Below are 18,001 nucleotides of genomic sequence, written 5' to 3'. Positions count from 1 at the left end.
CTCGAATTTACGACCTTCAGAATATGAGAACGAAGTGCTGCCTACTGCACCAACGAGGGAACCAGCGAACAGCAAGACTCAGGCTTAGAGCAATTTTTGTGCAAAGATTGATATTAAGTATAATAAAAATCCACGTAACACATATTTTGTTAAATCAATATGATAAATCCAACTACTGTTGTACTCAATTAAGAATACCATGTTTTATGGCTGTCAAGTCATTTCTTCTCAGAAGCCACAAGATTCTCACAAGTCTTACCTTCAGTATATTAAGACAGCCTGGAAATTAAGTTTCTTTCAACCGGGCACTGGTATCCGATTTTTTTACAAACATTTTTACAATGCATGATACTCGTTAGTTTCTAAAACACTATGCCCCGTGTGAGGCTCGAACTCACGACCTTCAGATTATGAGACTGACGCGCTGCCTACTGCGCCAACGAGGCAGCAATAACACAACTATTCAGGCTCATACCAATTTTTGCGCTTAGATCGATTTGATGTATAATAGAAATCCATGTTACACATATAATGTTAAATCAATATGACAAATTGAACTACTGTTGTACACAATTAGGAATGCCATGTTTTGTGGCTGTCAAGTCATTTCTTCCCAGAAGCAACAAGATTCTCATAAGTAATAGCTTCGGAATATTAAGATAGCCTGGAAATCAAGAATCTTTAAACCGGGCACTGGTATCCGATTTTTTGTACAAACATTTTTACAATGCATGATACAATTTAGTTTCTTAAACTCTGTGCCCCAAGTGAGGCTCGAACTCACGACCTTCAGATCATGAGAATGAAGTGCTGCCTACTGCACCAACAAGGGAACCATTGAACAGCAAGAATCAGGCTTACAGCATTTTTTGTGCTAAGATTGATATCAAGTATAATAAAAATCCATGTTACACATATTATGATAAATCAATATGAAAAAATTTAACTACTGTTGAACTCAATGAAGAATGCCATGTGTTATGGCTGTCAAGTCATTTCTTCTCAGAAGCCACAAGATTCTCATGAGTAATACCTTCAGAATATTAAGATAACCTGGAAATCAAGAATCTTTACACATGGCACCGATACCCGATTTCTTTTACAAACATTGGCACAATGCATGGTACTTGATAGTTTCTAAAACTCTGTGCCCCGTGTGAGGCTCGAATTTACGACCTTCAGAATATGAGAACGAAGTGCTGCCTACTGCACCAACGAGGGAACCAGCGAACAGCAAGACTCAGGCTTAGAGCAATTTTTGTGCAAAGATTGATATTAAGTATAATAAAAATCCACGTAACACATATTTTGTTAAATCGATATGATAAATCCAACTACTGTTGTACTCAATTAAGAATACCATGTTTTATGGCTGTCAAGTCATTTCTTCTCAGAAGCCACAAGATTCTCACAAGTCTTACCTTCAGTATATTAAGACAGCCTGGAAATGAAGTTTCTTTCAACCGGGCACTGGTATCCGATTTTTTTACAAACATTTTTACAATGCATGATACTCGTTAGTTTCTAAAACACTATGCCCCGTGTGAGGCTCGAACTCACGACCTTCAGATTATGAGACTGACGCGCTGCCTACTGCGCCAACGAGGCAGCAATAACATAACTATTCAGGCTCATACCAATTTTTGCGCTTAGATCGATTTGATGTATAATAGAAATCCATGTTACACATATAATGTTAAATCAATATGACAAATTGAACTACTGTTGTACACAATTAGGAATGCCATGTTTTGTGGCTGTCAAGTCATTTCTTCCCAGAAGCAACAAGATTCTCATAAGTAATAGCTTCGGAATATTAAGATAGCCTGGAAATCAAGAATCTTTAAACCGGGCACTGGTATCCGATTTTTTTTACAAATATTTTTACAATGCATGATACAATTTAGTTTCTTAAACTCTGTGCCCCAAGTGAGGCTCGAACTCACGACCTGCAGATCATGAGAATGAAGTGCTGCCTACTGCACCAACAAGGGAACCATTGAACAGCAAGAATCAGGCTTACAGCATTTTTTGTGCTAAGATTGATATCAAGTATAATAAAAATCCATGTTACACATATTATGATAAATCAATATGAAAAATTTAACTACTGTTGAACTCAATGAAGAATGCCATGTGTTATGGCTGTCAAGTCATTTCTTCTCAGAAGCCACAAGATTCTCATGAGTAATACCTTCAGAATATTAAGATAACCTGGAAATCAAGAATCTTTACACATGGCACTGATACCCGATTTCTTTTACAAACATTGGCACAATGCATGATACTTGATAGTTTCTAAAACTCTGTGCCCCGTGTGAGGCTCGAATTTACGACCTTCAGAATATGAGAATGAAGTGCTGCCTACTGCACCAACGAGGGAACCAGCGAACAGCAAGACTCAGGCTTAGAGCAATTTTTGTGCAAAGATTGATATTAAGTATAATAAAAATCCACGTAACACATATTTTGTTAAATCAATATGATAAATCCAACTACTGTTGTACTCAATTAAGAATACCATGTTTTATGGCTGTCAAGTCATTTCTTCTCAGAAGCCACAAGATTCTCACAAGTCTTACCTTCAGTATATTAAGACAGCCTGGAAATGAAGTTTCTTTCAACCGGGCACTGGTATCCAATTTTTTTACAAACATTTTTACAATGCATGATACTCGTTAGTTTCTAAAACACTATGCCCCGTGTGAGGCTCGAACTCACGACCTTCAGATTATGAGACTGACGCGCTACCTACTGCGCCAACGAGGCAGCAATAACATATCTATTCAGGCTCATACCAATTTTTGCGCTTAGATCGATTTAATGTATAATAGAAATCCATGTTACACATATAATGTTAAATCAATATGACAAATTGAACTACTGTTGTACACAATTAGGAATGCCATGTTTTGTGGCTGTCAAGTCATTTCTTCCCAGAAGCAACAAGATTCTCATAAGTAATAGCTTCGGAATATTAAGATAGCCTGGAAATCAAGAATCTTTAAACCGGGCACTGGTATCCGATTTTTTTTACAAATATTTTTACAATGCATGATACAATTTAGTTTCTTAAACTCTGTGCCCCAAGTGAGGCTCGAACTCACGACCTGCAGATCATGAGAATGAAGTGCTGCCTACTGCACCAACAAGGGAACCATTGAACAGCAAGAATCAGGCTTACAGCATATTTTGTGCTAAGATTGATATCAAGTATAATAAAAATCCATGTTACACATATTATGATAAATCAATATGAAAAATTTAACTACTGTTGAACTCAATGAAGAATGCCATGTGTTATGGCTGTCAAGTCATTTCTTCTCAGAAGCCACAAGATTCTCATGAGTAATACCTTCAGAATATTAAGATAACCTGGAAATCAAGAATCTTTACACATGGCACTGATACCCGATTTCTTTTACAAACATTGGCACAATGCATGATACTTGATAGTTTCTAAAACTCTGTGCCCCGTGTGAGGCTCGAATTTACGACCTTCAGAATATGAGAATGAAGTGCTGCCTACTGCACCAACGAGGGAACCAGCGAACAGCAAGACTCAGGCTTAGAGCAATTTTTGTGCAAAGATTGATATTAAGTATAATAAAAATCCACGTAACACATATTTTGTTAAATCAATATGATAAATCCAACTACTGTTGTACTCAATTAAGAATACCATGTTTTATGGCTGTCAAGTCATTTCTTCTCAGAAGCCACAAGATTCTCACAAGTCTTACCTTCAGTATATTAAGACAGCCTGGAAATGAAGTTTCTTTCAACCGGGCACTGGTATCCGATTTTTTTACAAACATTTTTACAATGCATGATACTCGTTAGTTTCTAAAACACTATGCCCCGTGTGAGGCTCGAACTCACGACCTTCAGATTATGAGACTGACGCGCTACCTACTGCGCAAACGAGGCAGCAATAACATATCTATTCAGGCTCATACCAATTTTTGCGCTTAGATCGATTTAATGTATAATAGAAATCCATGTTACACATATAATGTTAAATCAATATGACAAATTGAACTACTGTTGTACACAATTAGGAATGCCATGTTTTGTGGCTGTCAAGTCATTTCTTCCCAGAAGCAACAAGATTCTCATAAGTAATAGCTTCGGAATATTAAGATAGCCTGGAAATCAAGAATCTTTTAACCGGGCACTGGTATCCGATTTTTTTTACAAACATTTTTACAATGCATGATACAATTTAGTTTCTTAAACTCTGCGCCCCAAGTGAGGCTCGAACTCACGACCTTCAGATCATGAGAATGAAGTGCTGCCTACTGCACCAACAAGGGAACCATTGAACAGCAAGAGTCAGGCTTACAGCATTTTTTGTGCTAAGATTGATATCAAGTATAATAAAAATCCATGTAACACATATTATGATAAATCAATATGAAAAATTTAACTACTGTTGAACTCAATGAAGAATGCCATGTGTTATGGCTGTCAAGTCATTTCTTCTCAGAAGCCACAAGATTCTCATGAGTAATACCTTCAGAATATTAAGATAACCTGGAAATCAAGAATCTTTACACATGGCACTGATACCCGATTTCTTTTACAAACATTGGCACAATGCATGATACTGGATAGTTTCTAAAACTCTGTGCCCCGTGTGAGGCTCGAATTTACGACCTTCAGAATATGAGAATGAAGTGCTGCCTACTGCACCAACGAGGGAACCAGCGAACAGCAAGACTCAGGCTTAGAGCAATTTTTGTGCAAAGATTGATATTAAGTATAATAAAAATCCACGTAACACATATTTTGTTAAATCAATATGATAAATCCAACTACTGTTGTACTCAATTAAGAATACCATGTTTTATGGCTGTCAAGTCATTTCTTCTCAGAAGCCACAAGATTCTCACAAGTCTTACCTTCAGTATATTAAGACAGCCTGGAAATGAAGTTTCTTTCAACCGGGCACTGGTATCCGATTTTTTTACAAACATTTTTACAATGCATGATACTCGTTAGTTTCTAAAATACTATGCCCCGTGTGAGGCTCGAACTCACGACCTTCAGATTATGAGACTGACGCGCTGCCTACTGCGCCAACGAGGCAGCAATAACATAACTATTCAGGCTCATACCAATTTTTGCGCTTAGATCGATTTAATGTATAATAGAAATCCATGTTACACATATAATGTTAAATCAATATGAAAAATTTAACTACTGTTGAACTCAATGAAGAATGCCATGTGTTATGGCTGTCAAGTCATTTCTTCTCAGAAGCCACAAGATTCTCATGAGTAATACCTTCAGAATATTAAGATAACCTGGAAATCAAGAATCTTTACACATGGCACTGATACCCGATTTCTTTTACAAACATTGGCACAATGCATGATACTGGATAGTTTCTAAAACTCTGTGCCCCGTGTGAGGCTCGAATTTACGACCTTCAGAATATGAGAATGAAGTGCTGCCTACTGCACCAACGAGGGAACCAGCGAACAGCAAGACTCAGGCTTAGAGCAATTTTTGTGCAAAGATTGATATTAAGTATAATAAAAATCCACGTAACACATATTTTGTTAAATCAATATGATAAATCCAACTACTGTTGTACTCAATTAAGAATACCATGTTTTATGGCTGTCAAGTCATTTCTTCTCAGAAGCCACAAGATTCTCACAAGTCTTACCTTCAGTATATTAAGACAGCCTGGAAATGAAGTTTCTTTCAACCGGGCACTGGTATCCGATTTTTTTACAAACATTTTTACAATGCATGATACTCGTTAGTTTCTAAAATACTATGCCCCGTGTGAGGCTCGAACTCACGACCTTCAGATTATGAGACTGACGCGCTGCCTACTGCGCCAACGAGGCAGCAATAACATAACTATTCAGGCTCATACCAATTTTTGCGCTTAGATCGATTTAATGTATAATAGAAATCCATGTTACACATATAATGTTAAATCAATATGACAAATTGAACTACTGTTGTACACAATTAGGAATGCCATGTTTTGTGGCTGTCAAGTCATTTCTTCCCAGAAGCAACAAGATTCTCATAAGTAATAGCTTCGGAATATTAAGATAGCCTGGAAATCAAGAATCTTTAAACCGGGCACTGGTATCCGATTTTTTTTACAAACATTTTTACAATGCATGATACAATTTAGTTTCTTAAACTCTGTGCCCCAAGTGAGGCTCGAACTCACGACCTTCAGATCATGAGAATGAAGTGCTGCCTACTGCACCAACAAGGGAACCATTGAACAGCAAGAATCAGGCTTACAGCATTTTTTGTGCTAAGATTGATATCAAGTATAATAAAAATCCATGTTACACATATTATGATAAATCAAAATGAAAAATTTAACTACTGTTGAACTCAATGAAGAATGCCATGTGTTATGGCTGTCAAGTCATTTCTTCTCAGAAGCCACAAGATTCTCATGAGTAATACCTTCAGAATATTAAGATAACCTGGAAATCAAGAATCTTTACACATGGCACTGATACCCGATTTCTTTTACAAACATTGGCACAATGCATGATACTGGATAGTTTCTAAAACTCTGTGCCCCGTGTGAGGCTCGAATTTACGACCTTCAGAATATGAGAATGAAGTGCTGCCTACTGCACCAACGAGGGAACCAGCGAACAGCAAGACTCAGGCTTAGAGCAATTTTTGTGCAAAGATTGATATTAAGTATAATAAAAATCCACGTAACACATATTTTGTTAAATCAATATGATAAATCCAACTACTGTTGTACTCAATTAAGAATACCATGTTTTATGGCTGTCAAGTCATTTCTTCTCAGAAGCCACAAGATTCTCACAAGTCTTACCTTCAGTATATTAAGACAGCCTGGAAATGAAGTTTCTTTCAACCGGGCACTGGTATCCGATTTTTTTACAAACATTTTTACAATGCATGATACTCGTTAGTTTCTAAAATACTATGCCCCGTGTGAGGCTCGAACTCACGACCTTCAGATTATGAGACTGACGCGCTGCCTACTGCGCCAACGAGGCAGCAATAACATAACTATTCAGGCTCATACCAATTTTTGCGCTTAGATCGATTTAATGTATAATAGAAATCCATGTTACACATATAATGTTAAATCAATATGAAAAATTTAACTACTGTTGAACTCAATGAAGAATGCCATGTGTTATGGCTGTCAAGTCATTTCTTCTCAGAAGCCACAAGATTCTCATGAGTAATACCTTCAGAATATTAAGATAACCTGGAAATCAAGAATCTTTACACATGGCACTGATACCCGATTTCTTTTACAAACATTGGCACAATGCATGATACTGGATAGTTTCTAAAACTCTGTGCCCCGTGTGAGGCTCGAATTTACGACCTTCAGAATATGAGAATGAAGTGCTGCCTACTGCACCAACGAGGGAACCAGCGAACAGCAAGACTCAGGCTTAGAGCAATTTTTGTGCAAAGATTGATATTAAGTATAATAAAAATCCACGTAACACATATTTTGTTAAATCAATATGATAAATCCAACTACTGTTGTACTCAATTAAGAATACCATGTTTTATGGCTGTCAAGTCATTTCTTCTCAGAAGCCACAAGATTCTCACAAGTCTTACCTTCAGTATATTAAGACAGCCTGGAAATGAAGTTTCTTTCAACCGGGCACTGGTATCCGATTTTTTTACAAACATTTTTACAATGCATGATACTCGTTAGTTTCTAAAATACTATGCCCCGTGTGAGGCTCGAACTCACGACCTTCAGATTATGAGACTGACGCGCTGCCTACTGCGCCAACGAGGCAGCAATAACATAACTATTCAGGCTCATACCAATTTTTGCGCTTAGATCAATTTAATGTATAATAGAAATCCATGTTACACATATAATGTTAAATCAATATGACAAATTGAACTACTGTTGTACACAATTAGGAATGCCATGTTTTGTGGCTGTCAAGTCATTTCTTCCCAGAAGCAACAAGATTCTCATAAGTAATAGCTTCGGAATATTAAGATAGCCTGGAAATCAAGAATCTTTAAACCGGGCACTGGTATCCGATTTTTTTTACAAACATTTTTACAATGCATGATACAATTTAGTTTCTTAAACTCTGCGCCCCAAGTGAGGCTCGAACTCACGACCTTCAGATCATGAGAATGAAGTGCTGCCTACTGCACCAACAAGGGAACCATTGAACAGCAAGAGTCAGGCTTACAGCATTTTTTGTGCTAAGATTGATATCAAGTATAATAAAAATCCATGTAACACATATTATGATAAATCAATATGAAAAATTTAACTACTGTTGAACTCAATGAAGAATGCCATGTGTTATGGCTGTCAAGTCATTTCTTCTCAGAAGCCACAAGATTCTCATGAGTAATACCTTCAGAATATTAAGATAACCTGGAAATCAAGAATCTTTACACATGGCACTGATACCCGATTTCTTTTACAAACATTGGCACAATGCATGATACTGGATAGTTTCTAAAACTCTGTGCCCCGTGTGAGGCTCGAATTTACGACCTTCAGAATATGAGAATGAAGTGCTGCCTACTGCACCAACGAGGGAACCAGCGAACAGCAAGACTCAGGCTTAGAGCAATTTTTGTGCAAAGATTGATATTAAGTATAATAAAAATCCACGTAACACATATTTTGTTAAATCAATATGATAAATCCAACTACTGTTGTACTCAATTAAGAATACCATGTTTTATGGCTGTCAAGTCATTTCTTCTCAGAAGCCACAAGATTCTCACAAGTCTTACCTTCAGTATATTAAGACAGCCTGGAAATGAAGTTTCTTTCAACCGGGCACTGGTATCCGATTTTTTTACAAACATTTTTACAATGCATGATACTCGTTAGTTTCTAAAATACTATGCCCCGTGTGAGGCTCGAACTCACGACCTTCAGATTATGAGACTGACGCGCTGCCTACTGCGCCAACGAGGCAGCAATAACATAACTATTCAGGCTCATACCAATTTTTGCGCTTAGATCGATTTAATGTATAATAGAAATCCATGTTACACATATAATGTTAAATCAATATGAAAAATTTAACTACTGTTGAACTCAATGAAGAATGCCATGTGTTATGGCTGTCAAGTCATTTCTTCTCAGAAGCCACAAGATTCTCATGAGTAATACCTTCAGAATATTAAGATAACCTGGAAATCAAGAATCTTTACACATGGCACTGATACCCGATTTCTTTTACAAACATTGGCACAATGCATGATACTGGATAGTTTCTAAAACTCTGTGCCCCGTGTGAGGCTCGAATTTACGACCTTCAGAATATGAGAATGAAGTGCTGCCTACTGCACCAACGAGGGAACCAGCGAACAGCAAGACTCAGGCTTAGAGCAATTTTTGTGCAAAGATTGATATTAAGTATAATAAAAATCCACGTAACACATATTTTGTTAAATCAATATGATAAATCCAACTACTGTTGTACTCAATTAAGAATACCATGTTTTATGGCTGTCAAGTCATTTCTTCTCAGAAGCCACAAGATTCTCACAAGTCTTACCTTCAGTATATTAAGACAGCCTGGAAATGAAGTTTCTTTCAACCGGGCACTGGTATCCGATTTTTTTACAAACATTTTTACAATGCATGATACTCGTTAGTTTCTAAAATACTATGCCCCGTGTGAGGCTCGAACTCACGACCTTCAGATTATGAGACTGACGCGCTGCCTACTGCGCCAACGAGGCAGCAATAACATAACTATTCAGGCTCATACCAATTTTTGCGCTTAGATCGATTTAATGTATAATAGAAATCCATGTTACACATATAATGTTAAATCAATATGACAAATTGAACTACTGTTGTACACAATTAGGAATGCCATGTTTTGTGGCTGTCAAGTCATTTCTTCCCAGAAGCAACAAGATTCTCATAAGTAATAGCTTCGGAATATTAAGATAGCCTGGAAATCAAGAATCTTTAAACCGGGCACTGGTATCCGATTTTTTTTACAAACATTTTTACAATGCATGATACAATTTAGTTTCTTAAACTCTGTGCCCCAAGTGAGGCTCGAACTCACGACCTTCAGATCATGAGAATGAAGTGCTGCCTACTGCACCAACAAGGGAACCATTGAACAGCAAGAATCAGGCTTACAGCATTTTTTGTGCTAAGATTGATATCAAGTATAATAAAAATCCATGTTACACATATTATGATAAATCAATATGAAAAATTTAACTACTGTTGAACTCAATGAAGAATGCCATGTGTTATGGCTGTCAAGTCATTTCTTCTCAGAAGCCACAAGATTCTCATGAGTAATACCTTCAGAATATTAAGATAACCTGGAAATCAAGAATCTTTACACATGGCACTGATACCCGATTTCTTTTACAAACATTGGCACAATGCATGATACTGGATAGTTTCTAAAACTCTGTGCCCCGTGTGAGGCTCGAATTTACGACCTTCAGAATATGAGAATGAAGTGCTGCCTACTGCACCAACGAGGGAACCAGCGAACAGCAAGACTCAGGCTTAGAGCAATTTTTGTGCAAAGATTGATATTAAGTATAATAAAAATCCACGTAACACATATTTTGTTAAATCAATATGATAAATCCAACTACTGTTGTACTCAATTAAGAATACCATGTTTTATGGCTGTCAAGTCATTTCTTCTCAGAAGCCACAAGATTCTCACAAGTCTTACCTTCAGTATATTAAGACAGCCTGGAAATGAAGTTTCTTTCAACCGGGCACTGGTATCCGATTTTTTTACAAACATTTTTACAATGCATGATACTCGTTAGTTTCTAAAATACTATGCCCCGTGTGAGGCTCGAACTCACGACCTTCAGATTATGAGACTGACGCGCTGCCTACAGCGCCAACGAGGCAGCAATAACATAACTATTCAGGCTCATACCAATTTTTGCGCTTAGATCGATTTAATGTATAATAGAAATCCATGTTACACATATAATGTTAAATCAATATGAAAAATTTAACTACTGTTGAACTCAATGAAGAATGCCATGTGTTATGGCTGTCAAGTCATTTCTTCTCAGAAGCCACAAGATTCTCATGAGTAATACCTTCAGAATATTAAGATAACCTGGAAATCAAGAATCTTTACACATGGCACTGATACCCGATTTCTTTTACAAACATTGGCACAATGCATGATACTGGATAGTTTCTAAAACTCTGTGCCCCGTGTGAGGCTCGAATTTACGACCTTCAGAATATGAGAATGAAGTGCTGCCTACTGCACCAACGAGGGAACCAGCGAACAGCAAGACTCAGGCTTAGAGCAATTTTTGTGCAAAGATTGATATTAAGTATAATAAAAATCCACGTAACACATATTTTGTTAAATCAATATGATAAATCCAACTACTGTTGTACTCAATTAAGAATACCATGTTTTATGGCTGTCAAGTCATTTCTTCTCAGAAGCCACAAGATTCTCACAAGTCTTACCTTCAGTATATTAAGACAGCCTGGAAATGAAGTTTCTTTCAACCGGGCACTGGTATCCGATTTTTTTACAAACATTTTTACAATGCATGATACTCGTTAGTTTCTAAAATACTATGCCCCGTGTGAGGCTCGAACTCACGACCTTCAGATTATGAGACTGACGCGCTGCCTACTGCGCCAACGAGGCAGCAATAACATAACTATTCAGGCTCATACCAATTTTTGCGCTTAGATCAATTTAATGTATAATAGAAATCCATGTTACACATATAATGTTAAATCAATATGACAAATTGAACTACTGTTGTACACAATTAGGAATGCCATGTTTTGTGGCTGTCAAGTCATTTCTTCCCAGAAGCAACAAGATTCTCATAAGTAATAGCTTCGGAATATTAAGATAGCCTGGAAATCAAGAATCTTTAAACCGGGCACTGGTATCCGATTTTTTTTACAAACATTATTACAATGCATGATACAATTTAGTTTCTTAAACTCTGTGCCCCAAGTGAGGCTCGAACTCACGACCTTCAGATCATGAGAATGAAGTGCTGCCTACTGCACCAACAAGGGAACCATTGAACAGCAAGAATCAGGCTTACAGCATTTTTTGTGCTAAGATTGATATCAAGTATAATAAAAATCCATGTTACACATATTATGATAAATCAATATGAAAAATTTAACTACTGTTGAACTCAATGAAGAATGCCATGTGTTATGGCTGTCAAGTCATTTCTTCTCAGAAGCCACAAGATTCTCATGAGTAATACCTTCAGAATATTAAGATAACCTGGAAATCAAGAATCTTTACACATGGCACTGATACCCGATTTCTTTTACAAACATTGGCACAATGCATGATACTTGATAGTTTCTAAAACTCTGTGCCCCGTGTGAGGCTCGAATTTACGACCTTCAGAATATGAGAACGAAGTGCTGCCTACTGCACCAACGAGGGAACCAGCGAACAGCAAGACTCAGGCTTAGAGCAATTTTTGTGCAAAGATTGATATTAAGTATAATAAAAATCCACGTAACACATATTTTGTTAAATCAATATGATAAATCCAACTACTGTTGTACTCAATTAAGAATACCATGTTTTATGGCTGTCAAGTCATTTCTTCTCAGAAGCCACAAGATTCTCACAAGTCTTACCTTCAGTATATTAAGACAGCCTGGAAATGAAGTTTCTTTCAACCGGGCACTGGTATCCGATTTTTTTACAAACATTTTTACAATGCATGATACTCGTTAGTTTCTAAAATACTATGCCCCGTGTGAGGCTCGAACTCACGACCTTCAGATTATGAGACTGACGCGCTGCCTACTGCGCCAACGAGGCAGCAATAACATAACTATTCAGGCTCATACCAATTTTTGCGCTTAGATCGATTTAATGTATAATAGAAATCCATGTTACACATATAATGTTAAATCAATATGACAAATTGAACTACTGTTGTACACAATTAGGAATGCCATGTTTTGTGGCTGTCAAGTCATTTCTTCCCAGAAGCAACAAGATTCTCATAAGTAATAGCTTCGGAATATTAAGATAGCCTGGAAATCAAGAATCTTTAAACCGGGCACTGGTATCCGATTTTTTTTACAAACATTTTTACAATGCATGATACAATTTAGTTTCTTAAACTCTGTGCCCCAAGTGAGGCTCGAACTCACGACCTTCAGATCATGAGAATGAAGTGCTGCCTACTGCACCAACAAGGGAACCATTGAACAGCAAGAATCAGGCTTACAGCATTTTTTGTGCTAAGATTGATATCAAGTATAATAAAAATCCATGTTACACATATTATGATAAATCAATATGAAAAATTTAACTACTGTTGAACTCAATGAAGAATGCCATGTGTTATGGCTGTCAAGTCATTTCTTCTCAGAAGCCACAAGATTCTCATGAGTAATACCTTCAGAATATTAAGATAACCTGGAAATCAAGAATCTTTACACATGGCACTGATACCCGATTTCTTTTACAAACATTGGCACAATGCATGATACTGGATAGTTTCTAAAACTCTGTGCCCCGTGTGAGGCTCGAATTTACGACCTTCAGAATATGAGAATGAAGTGCTGCCTACTGCACCAACGAGGGAACCAGCGAACAGCAAGACTCAGGCTTAGAGCAATTTTTGTGCAAAGATTGATATTAAGTATAATAAAAATCCACGTAACACATATTTTGTTAAATCAATATGATAAATCCAACTACTGTTGTACTCAATTAAGAATACCATGTTTTATGGCTGTCAAGTCATTTCTTCTCAGAAGCCACAAGATTCTCACAAGTCTTACCTTCAGTATATTAAGACAGCCTGGAAATGAAGTTTCTTTCAACCGGGCACTGGTATCCGATTTTTTTACAAACATTTTTACAATGCATGATACTCGTTAGTTTCTAAAATACTATGCCCCGTGTGAGGCTCGAACTCACGACCTTCAGATTATGAGACTGACGCGCTGCCTACAGCGCCAACGAGGCAGCAATAACATAACAATTCAGGCTCATACCAATTTTTGCGCTTAGATCGATTTAATGTATAATAGAAATCCATGTTACACATATAATGTTAAATCAATATGAAAAATTTAACTACTGTTGAACTCAATGAAGAATGCCATGTGTTATGGCTGTCAAGTCATTTCTTCTCAGAAGCCACAAGATTCTCATGAGTAATACCTTCAGAATATTAAGATAACCTGGAAATCAAGAATCTTTACACATGGCACTGATACCCGATTTCTTTTACAAACATTGGCACAATGCATGATACTGGATAGTTTCTAAAACTCTGTGCCCCGTGTGAGGCTCGAATTTACGACCTTCAGAATATGAGAATGAAGTGCTGCCTACTGCACCAACGAGGGAACCAGCGAACAGCAAGACTCAGGCTTAGAGCAATTTTTGTGCAAAGATTGATATTAAGTATAATAAAAATCCACGTAACACATATTTTGTTAAATCAATATGATAAATCCAACTACTGTTGTACTCAATTAAGAATACCATGTTTTATGGCTGTCAAGTCATTTCTTCTCAGAAGCCACAAGATTCTCACAAGTCTTACCTTCAGTATATTAAGACAGCCTGGAAATGAAGTTTCTTTCAACCGGGCACTGGTATCCGATTTTTTTACAAACATTTTTACAATGCATGATACTCGTTAGTTTCTAAAATACTATGCCCCGTGTGAGGCTCGAACTCACGACCTTCAGATTATGAGACTGACGCGCTGCCTACAGCGCCAACGAGGCAGCAATAACATAACTATTCAGGCTCATACCAATTTTTGCGCTTAGATCGATTTAATGTATAATAGAAATCCATGTTACACATATAATGTTAAATCAATATGAAAAATTTAACTACTGTTGAACTCAATGAAGAATGCCATGTGTTATGGCTGTCAAGTCATTTCTTCTCAGAAGCCACAAGATTCTCATGAGTAATACCTTCAGAATATTAAGATAACCTGGAAATCAAGAATCTTTACACATGGCACTGATACCCGATTTCTTTTACAAACATTGGCACAATGCATGATACTGGATAGTTTCTAAAACTCTGTGCCCCGTGTGAGGCTCGAATTTACGACCTTCAGAATATGAGAATGAAGTGCTGCCTACTGCACCAACGAGGGAACCAGCGAACAGCAAGACTCAGGCTTAGAGCAATTTTTGTGCAAAGATTGATATTAAGTATAATAAAAATCCACGTAACACATATTTTGTTAAATCAATATGATAAATCCAACTACTGTTGTACTCAATTAAGAATACCATGTTTTATGGCTGTCAAGTCATTTCTTCTCAGAAGCCACAAGATTCTCACAAGTCTTACCTTCAGTATATTAAGACAGCCTGGAAATGAAGTTTCTTTCAACCGGGCACTGGTATCCGATTTTTTTACAAACATTTTTACAATGCATGATACTCGTTAGTTTCTAAAATACTATGCCCCGTGTGAGGCTCGAACTCACGACCTTCAGATTATGAGACTGACGCGCTGCCTACTGCGCCAACGAGGCAGCAATAACATAACTATTCAGGCTCATACCAATTTTTGCGCTTAGATCAATTTAATGTATAATAGAAATCCATGTTACACATATAATGTTAAATCAATATGACAAATTGAACTACTGTTGTACACAATTAGGAATGCCATGTTTTGTGGCTGTCAAGTCATTTCTTCCCAGAAGCAACAAGATTCTCATAAGTAATAGCTTCGGAATATTAAGATAGCCTGGAAATCAAGAATCTTTAAACCGGGCACTGGTATCCGATTTTTTTTACAAACATTATTACAATGCATGATACAATTTAGTTTCTTAAACTCTGTGCCCCAAGTGAGGCTCGAACTCACGACCTTCAGATCATGAGAATGAAGTGCTGCCTACTGCACCAACAAGGGAACCATTGAACAGCAAGAATCAGGCTTACAGCATTTTTTGTGCTAAGATTGATATCAAGTATAATAAAAATCCATGTTACACATATTATGATAAATCAATATGAAAAATTTAACTACTGTTGAACTCAATGAAGAATGCCATGTGTTATGGCTGTCAAGTCATTTCTTCTCAGAAGCCACAAGATTCTCATGAGTAATACCTTCAGAATATTAAGATAACCTGGAAATCAAGAATCTTTACACATGGCACTGATACCCGATTTCTTTTACAAACATTGGCACAATGCATGATACTTGATAGTTTCTAAAACTCTGTGCCCCGTGTGAGGCTCGAATTTACGACCTTCAGAATATGAGAACGAAGTGCTGCCTACTGCACCAACGAGGGAACCAGCGAACAGCAAGACTCAGGCTTAGAGCAATTTTTGTGCAAAGATTGATATTAAGTATAATAAAAATCCACGTAACACATATTTTGTTAAATCAATATGATAAATCCAACTACTGTTGTACTCAATTAAGAATACCATGTTTTATGGCTGTCAAGTCATTTCTTCTCAGAAGCCACAAGATTCTCACAAGTCTTACCTTCAGTATATTAAGACAGCCTGGAAATGAAGTTTCTTTCAACCGGGCACTGGTATCCGATTTTTTTACAAACATTTTTACAATGCATGATACTCGTTAGTTTCTAAAACACTATGCCCCGTGTGAGGCTCGAACTCACGACCTTCAGATTATGAGACTGACGCGCTGCCTACTGCGCCAACGAGGCAGCAATAACACAACTATTCAGGCTCATACCAATTTTTGCGCTTAGATCGATTTGATGTATAATAGAAATCCATGTTACACATATAATGTTAAATCAATATGACAAATTGAACTACTGTTGTACACAATTAGGAATGCCATGTTTTGTGGCTGTCAAGTCATTTCTTCCCAGAAGCAACAAGATTCTCATAAGTAATAGCTTCGGAATATTAAGATAGCCTGGAAATCAAGAATCTTTAAACCGGGCACTGGTATCCGATTTTTTGTACAAACATTTTTACAATGCATGATACAATTTAGTTTCTTAAACTCTGTGCCCCAAGTGAGGCTCGAACTCACGACCTTCAGATCATGAGAATGAAGTGCTGCCTACTGCACCAACAAGGGAACCATTGAACAGCAAGAATCAGGCTTACAGCATTTTTTGTGCTAAGATTGATATCAAGTATAATAAAAATCCATGTTACACATATTATGATAAATCAATATGAAAAAATTTAACTACTGTTGAACTCAATGAAGAATGCCATGTGTTATGGCTGTCAAGTCATTTCTTCTCAGAAGCCACAAGATTCTCATGAGTAATACCTTCAGAATATTAAGATAACCTGGAAATCAAGAATCTTTACACATGGCACTGATACCCGATTTCTTTTACAAACATTGGCACAATGCATGGTACTTGATAGTTTCTAAAACTCTGTGCCCCGTGTGAGGCTCGAATTTACGACCTTCAGAATATGAGAACGAAGTGCTGCCTACTGCACCAACGAGGGAACCAGCGAACAGCAAGACTCAGGCTTAGAGCAATTTTTGTGCAAAGATTGATATTAAGTATAATAAAAATCCACGTAACACATATTTTGTTAAATCGATATGATAAATCCAACTACTGTTGTACTCAATTAAGAATACCATGTTTTATGGCTGTCAGGTCATTTCTTCTCAGAAGCCACAAGATTCTCACAAGTCTTACCTTCAGTATATTAAGACAGCCTGGAAATGAAGTTTCTTTCAACCGGGCACTGGTATCCGATTTTTTTACAAACATTTTTACAATGCATGATACTCGTTAGTTTCTAAAACACTATGCCCCGTGTGAGGCTCGAACTCACGACCTTCAGATTATGAGACTGACGCGCTGCCTACTGCGCCAACGAGGCAGCAATAACATAACTATTCAGGCTCATACCAATTTTTGCGCTTAGATCGATTTGATGTATAATAGAAATCCATGTTACACATATAATGTTAAATCAATATGACAAATTGAACTACTGTTGTACACAATTAGGAATGCCATGTTT

The 18,001-nt window shown here is 37.0% G+C and overlaps 14 non-coding genes across 14 annotated transcripts; all 14 read right to left on the bottom strand.

Annotated features, from left to right (window-relative positions):
- Positions 1–373: 373 nt before the first annotated feature.
- trnam-cau (transfer RNA methionine (anticodon CAU)) lies at positions 374–446 on the bottom strand. The gene has a single exon. It is a non-coding gene; the product is annotated as a tRNA-Met (tRNA).
- A 1,089-nt stretch (positions 447–1,535) lies between these two features.
- trnam-cau (transfer RNA methionine (anticodon CAU)) lies at positions 1,536–1,608 on the bottom strand. The gene has a single exon. It is a non-coding gene; the product is annotated as a tRNA-Met (tRNA).
- A 1,088-nt stretch (positions 1,609–2,696) lies between these two features.
- On the bottom strand, positions 2,697–2,769 carry trnam-cau (transfer RNA methionine (anticodon CAU)). The gene has a single exon. It is a non-coding gene; the product is annotated as a tRNA-Met (tRNA).
- Positions 2,770–5,018: 2,249 nt separating this feature from the next.
- trnam-cau (transfer RNA methionine (anticodon CAU)) lies at positions 5,019–5,091 on the bottom strand. The gene has a single exon. It is a non-coding gene; the product is annotated as a tRNA-Met (tRNA).
- A 700-nt stretch (positions 5,092–5,791) lies between these two features.
- trnam-cau (transfer RNA methionine (anticodon CAU)) lies at positions 5,792–5,864 on the bottom strand. Its single transcript has one exon. It is a non-coding gene; the product is annotated as a tRNA-Met (tRNA).
- A 1,088-nt stretch (positions 5,865–6,952) lies between these two features.
- Positions 6,953–7,025, bottom strand: trnam-cau (transfer RNA methionine (anticodon CAU)). The gene has a single exon. It is a non-coding gene; the product is annotated as a tRNA-Met (tRNA).
- A 700-nt stretch (positions 7,026–7,725) lies between these two features.
- On the bottom strand, positions 7,726–7,798 carry trnam-cau (transfer RNA methionine (anticodon CAU)). The gene has a single exon. It is a non-coding gene; the product is annotated as a tRNA-Met (tRNA).
- A 1,088-nt stretch (positions 7,799–8,886) lies between these two features.
- trnam-cau (transfer RNA methionine (anticodon CAU)) lies at positions 8,887–8,959 on the bottom strand. The gene has a single exon. It is a non-coding gene; the product is annotated as a tRNA-Met (tRNA).
- A 700-nt stretch (positions 8,960–9,659) lies between these two features.
- Positions 9,660–9,732, bottom strand: trnam-cau (transfer RNA methionine (anticodon CAU)). The gene has a single exon. It is a non-coding gene; the product is annotated as a tRNA-Met (tRNA).
- A 1,861-nt stretch (positions 9,733–11,593) lies between these two features.
- trnam-cau (transfer RNA methionine (anticodon CAU)) lies at positions 11,594–11,666 on the bottom strand. The gene has a single exon. It is a non-coding gene; the product is annotated as a tRNA-Met (tRNA).
- Positions 11,667–12,754: 1,088 nt separating this feature from the next.
- On the bottom strand, positions 12,755–12,827 carry trnam-cau (transfer RNA methionine (anticodon CAU)). The gene has a single exon. It is a non-coding gene; the product is annotated as a tRNA-Met (tRNA).
- A 2,634-nt stretch (positions 12,828–15,461) lies between these two features.
- On the bottom strand, positions 15,462–15,534 carry trnam-cau (transfer RNA methionine (anticodon CAU)). Its single transcript has one exon. It is a non-coding gene; the product is annotated as a tRNA-Met (tRNA).
- A 1,088-nt stretch (positions 15,535–16,622) lies between these two features.
- On the bottom strand, positions 16,623–16,695 carry trnam-cau (transfer RNA methionine (anticodon CAU)). Its single transcript has one exon. It is a non-coding gene; the product is annotated as a tRNA-Met (tRNA).
- A 1,089-nt stretch (positions 16,696–17,784) lies between these two features.
- On the bottom strand, positions 17,785–17,857 carry trnam-cau (transfer RNA methionine (anticodon CAU)). Its single transcript has one exon. It is a non-coding gene; the product is annotated as a tRNA-Met (tRNA).
- Between the last annotated feature and the right edge of the window lie 144 nt (positions 17,858–18,001).

The sequence above is a fragment of the Gadus macrocephalus genome, chromosome 18 (genome assembly GCF_031168955.1).
Source record: "Gadus macrocephalus chromosome 18, ASM3116895v1".
NCBI lineage: Eukaryota > Metazoa > Chordata > Actinopteri > Gadiformes > Gadidae > Gadus > Gadus macrocephalus.
Note: the sequence above shows the minus strand (reverse complement) of the source record. Positions and strands in the feature narration are given on the sequence as shown.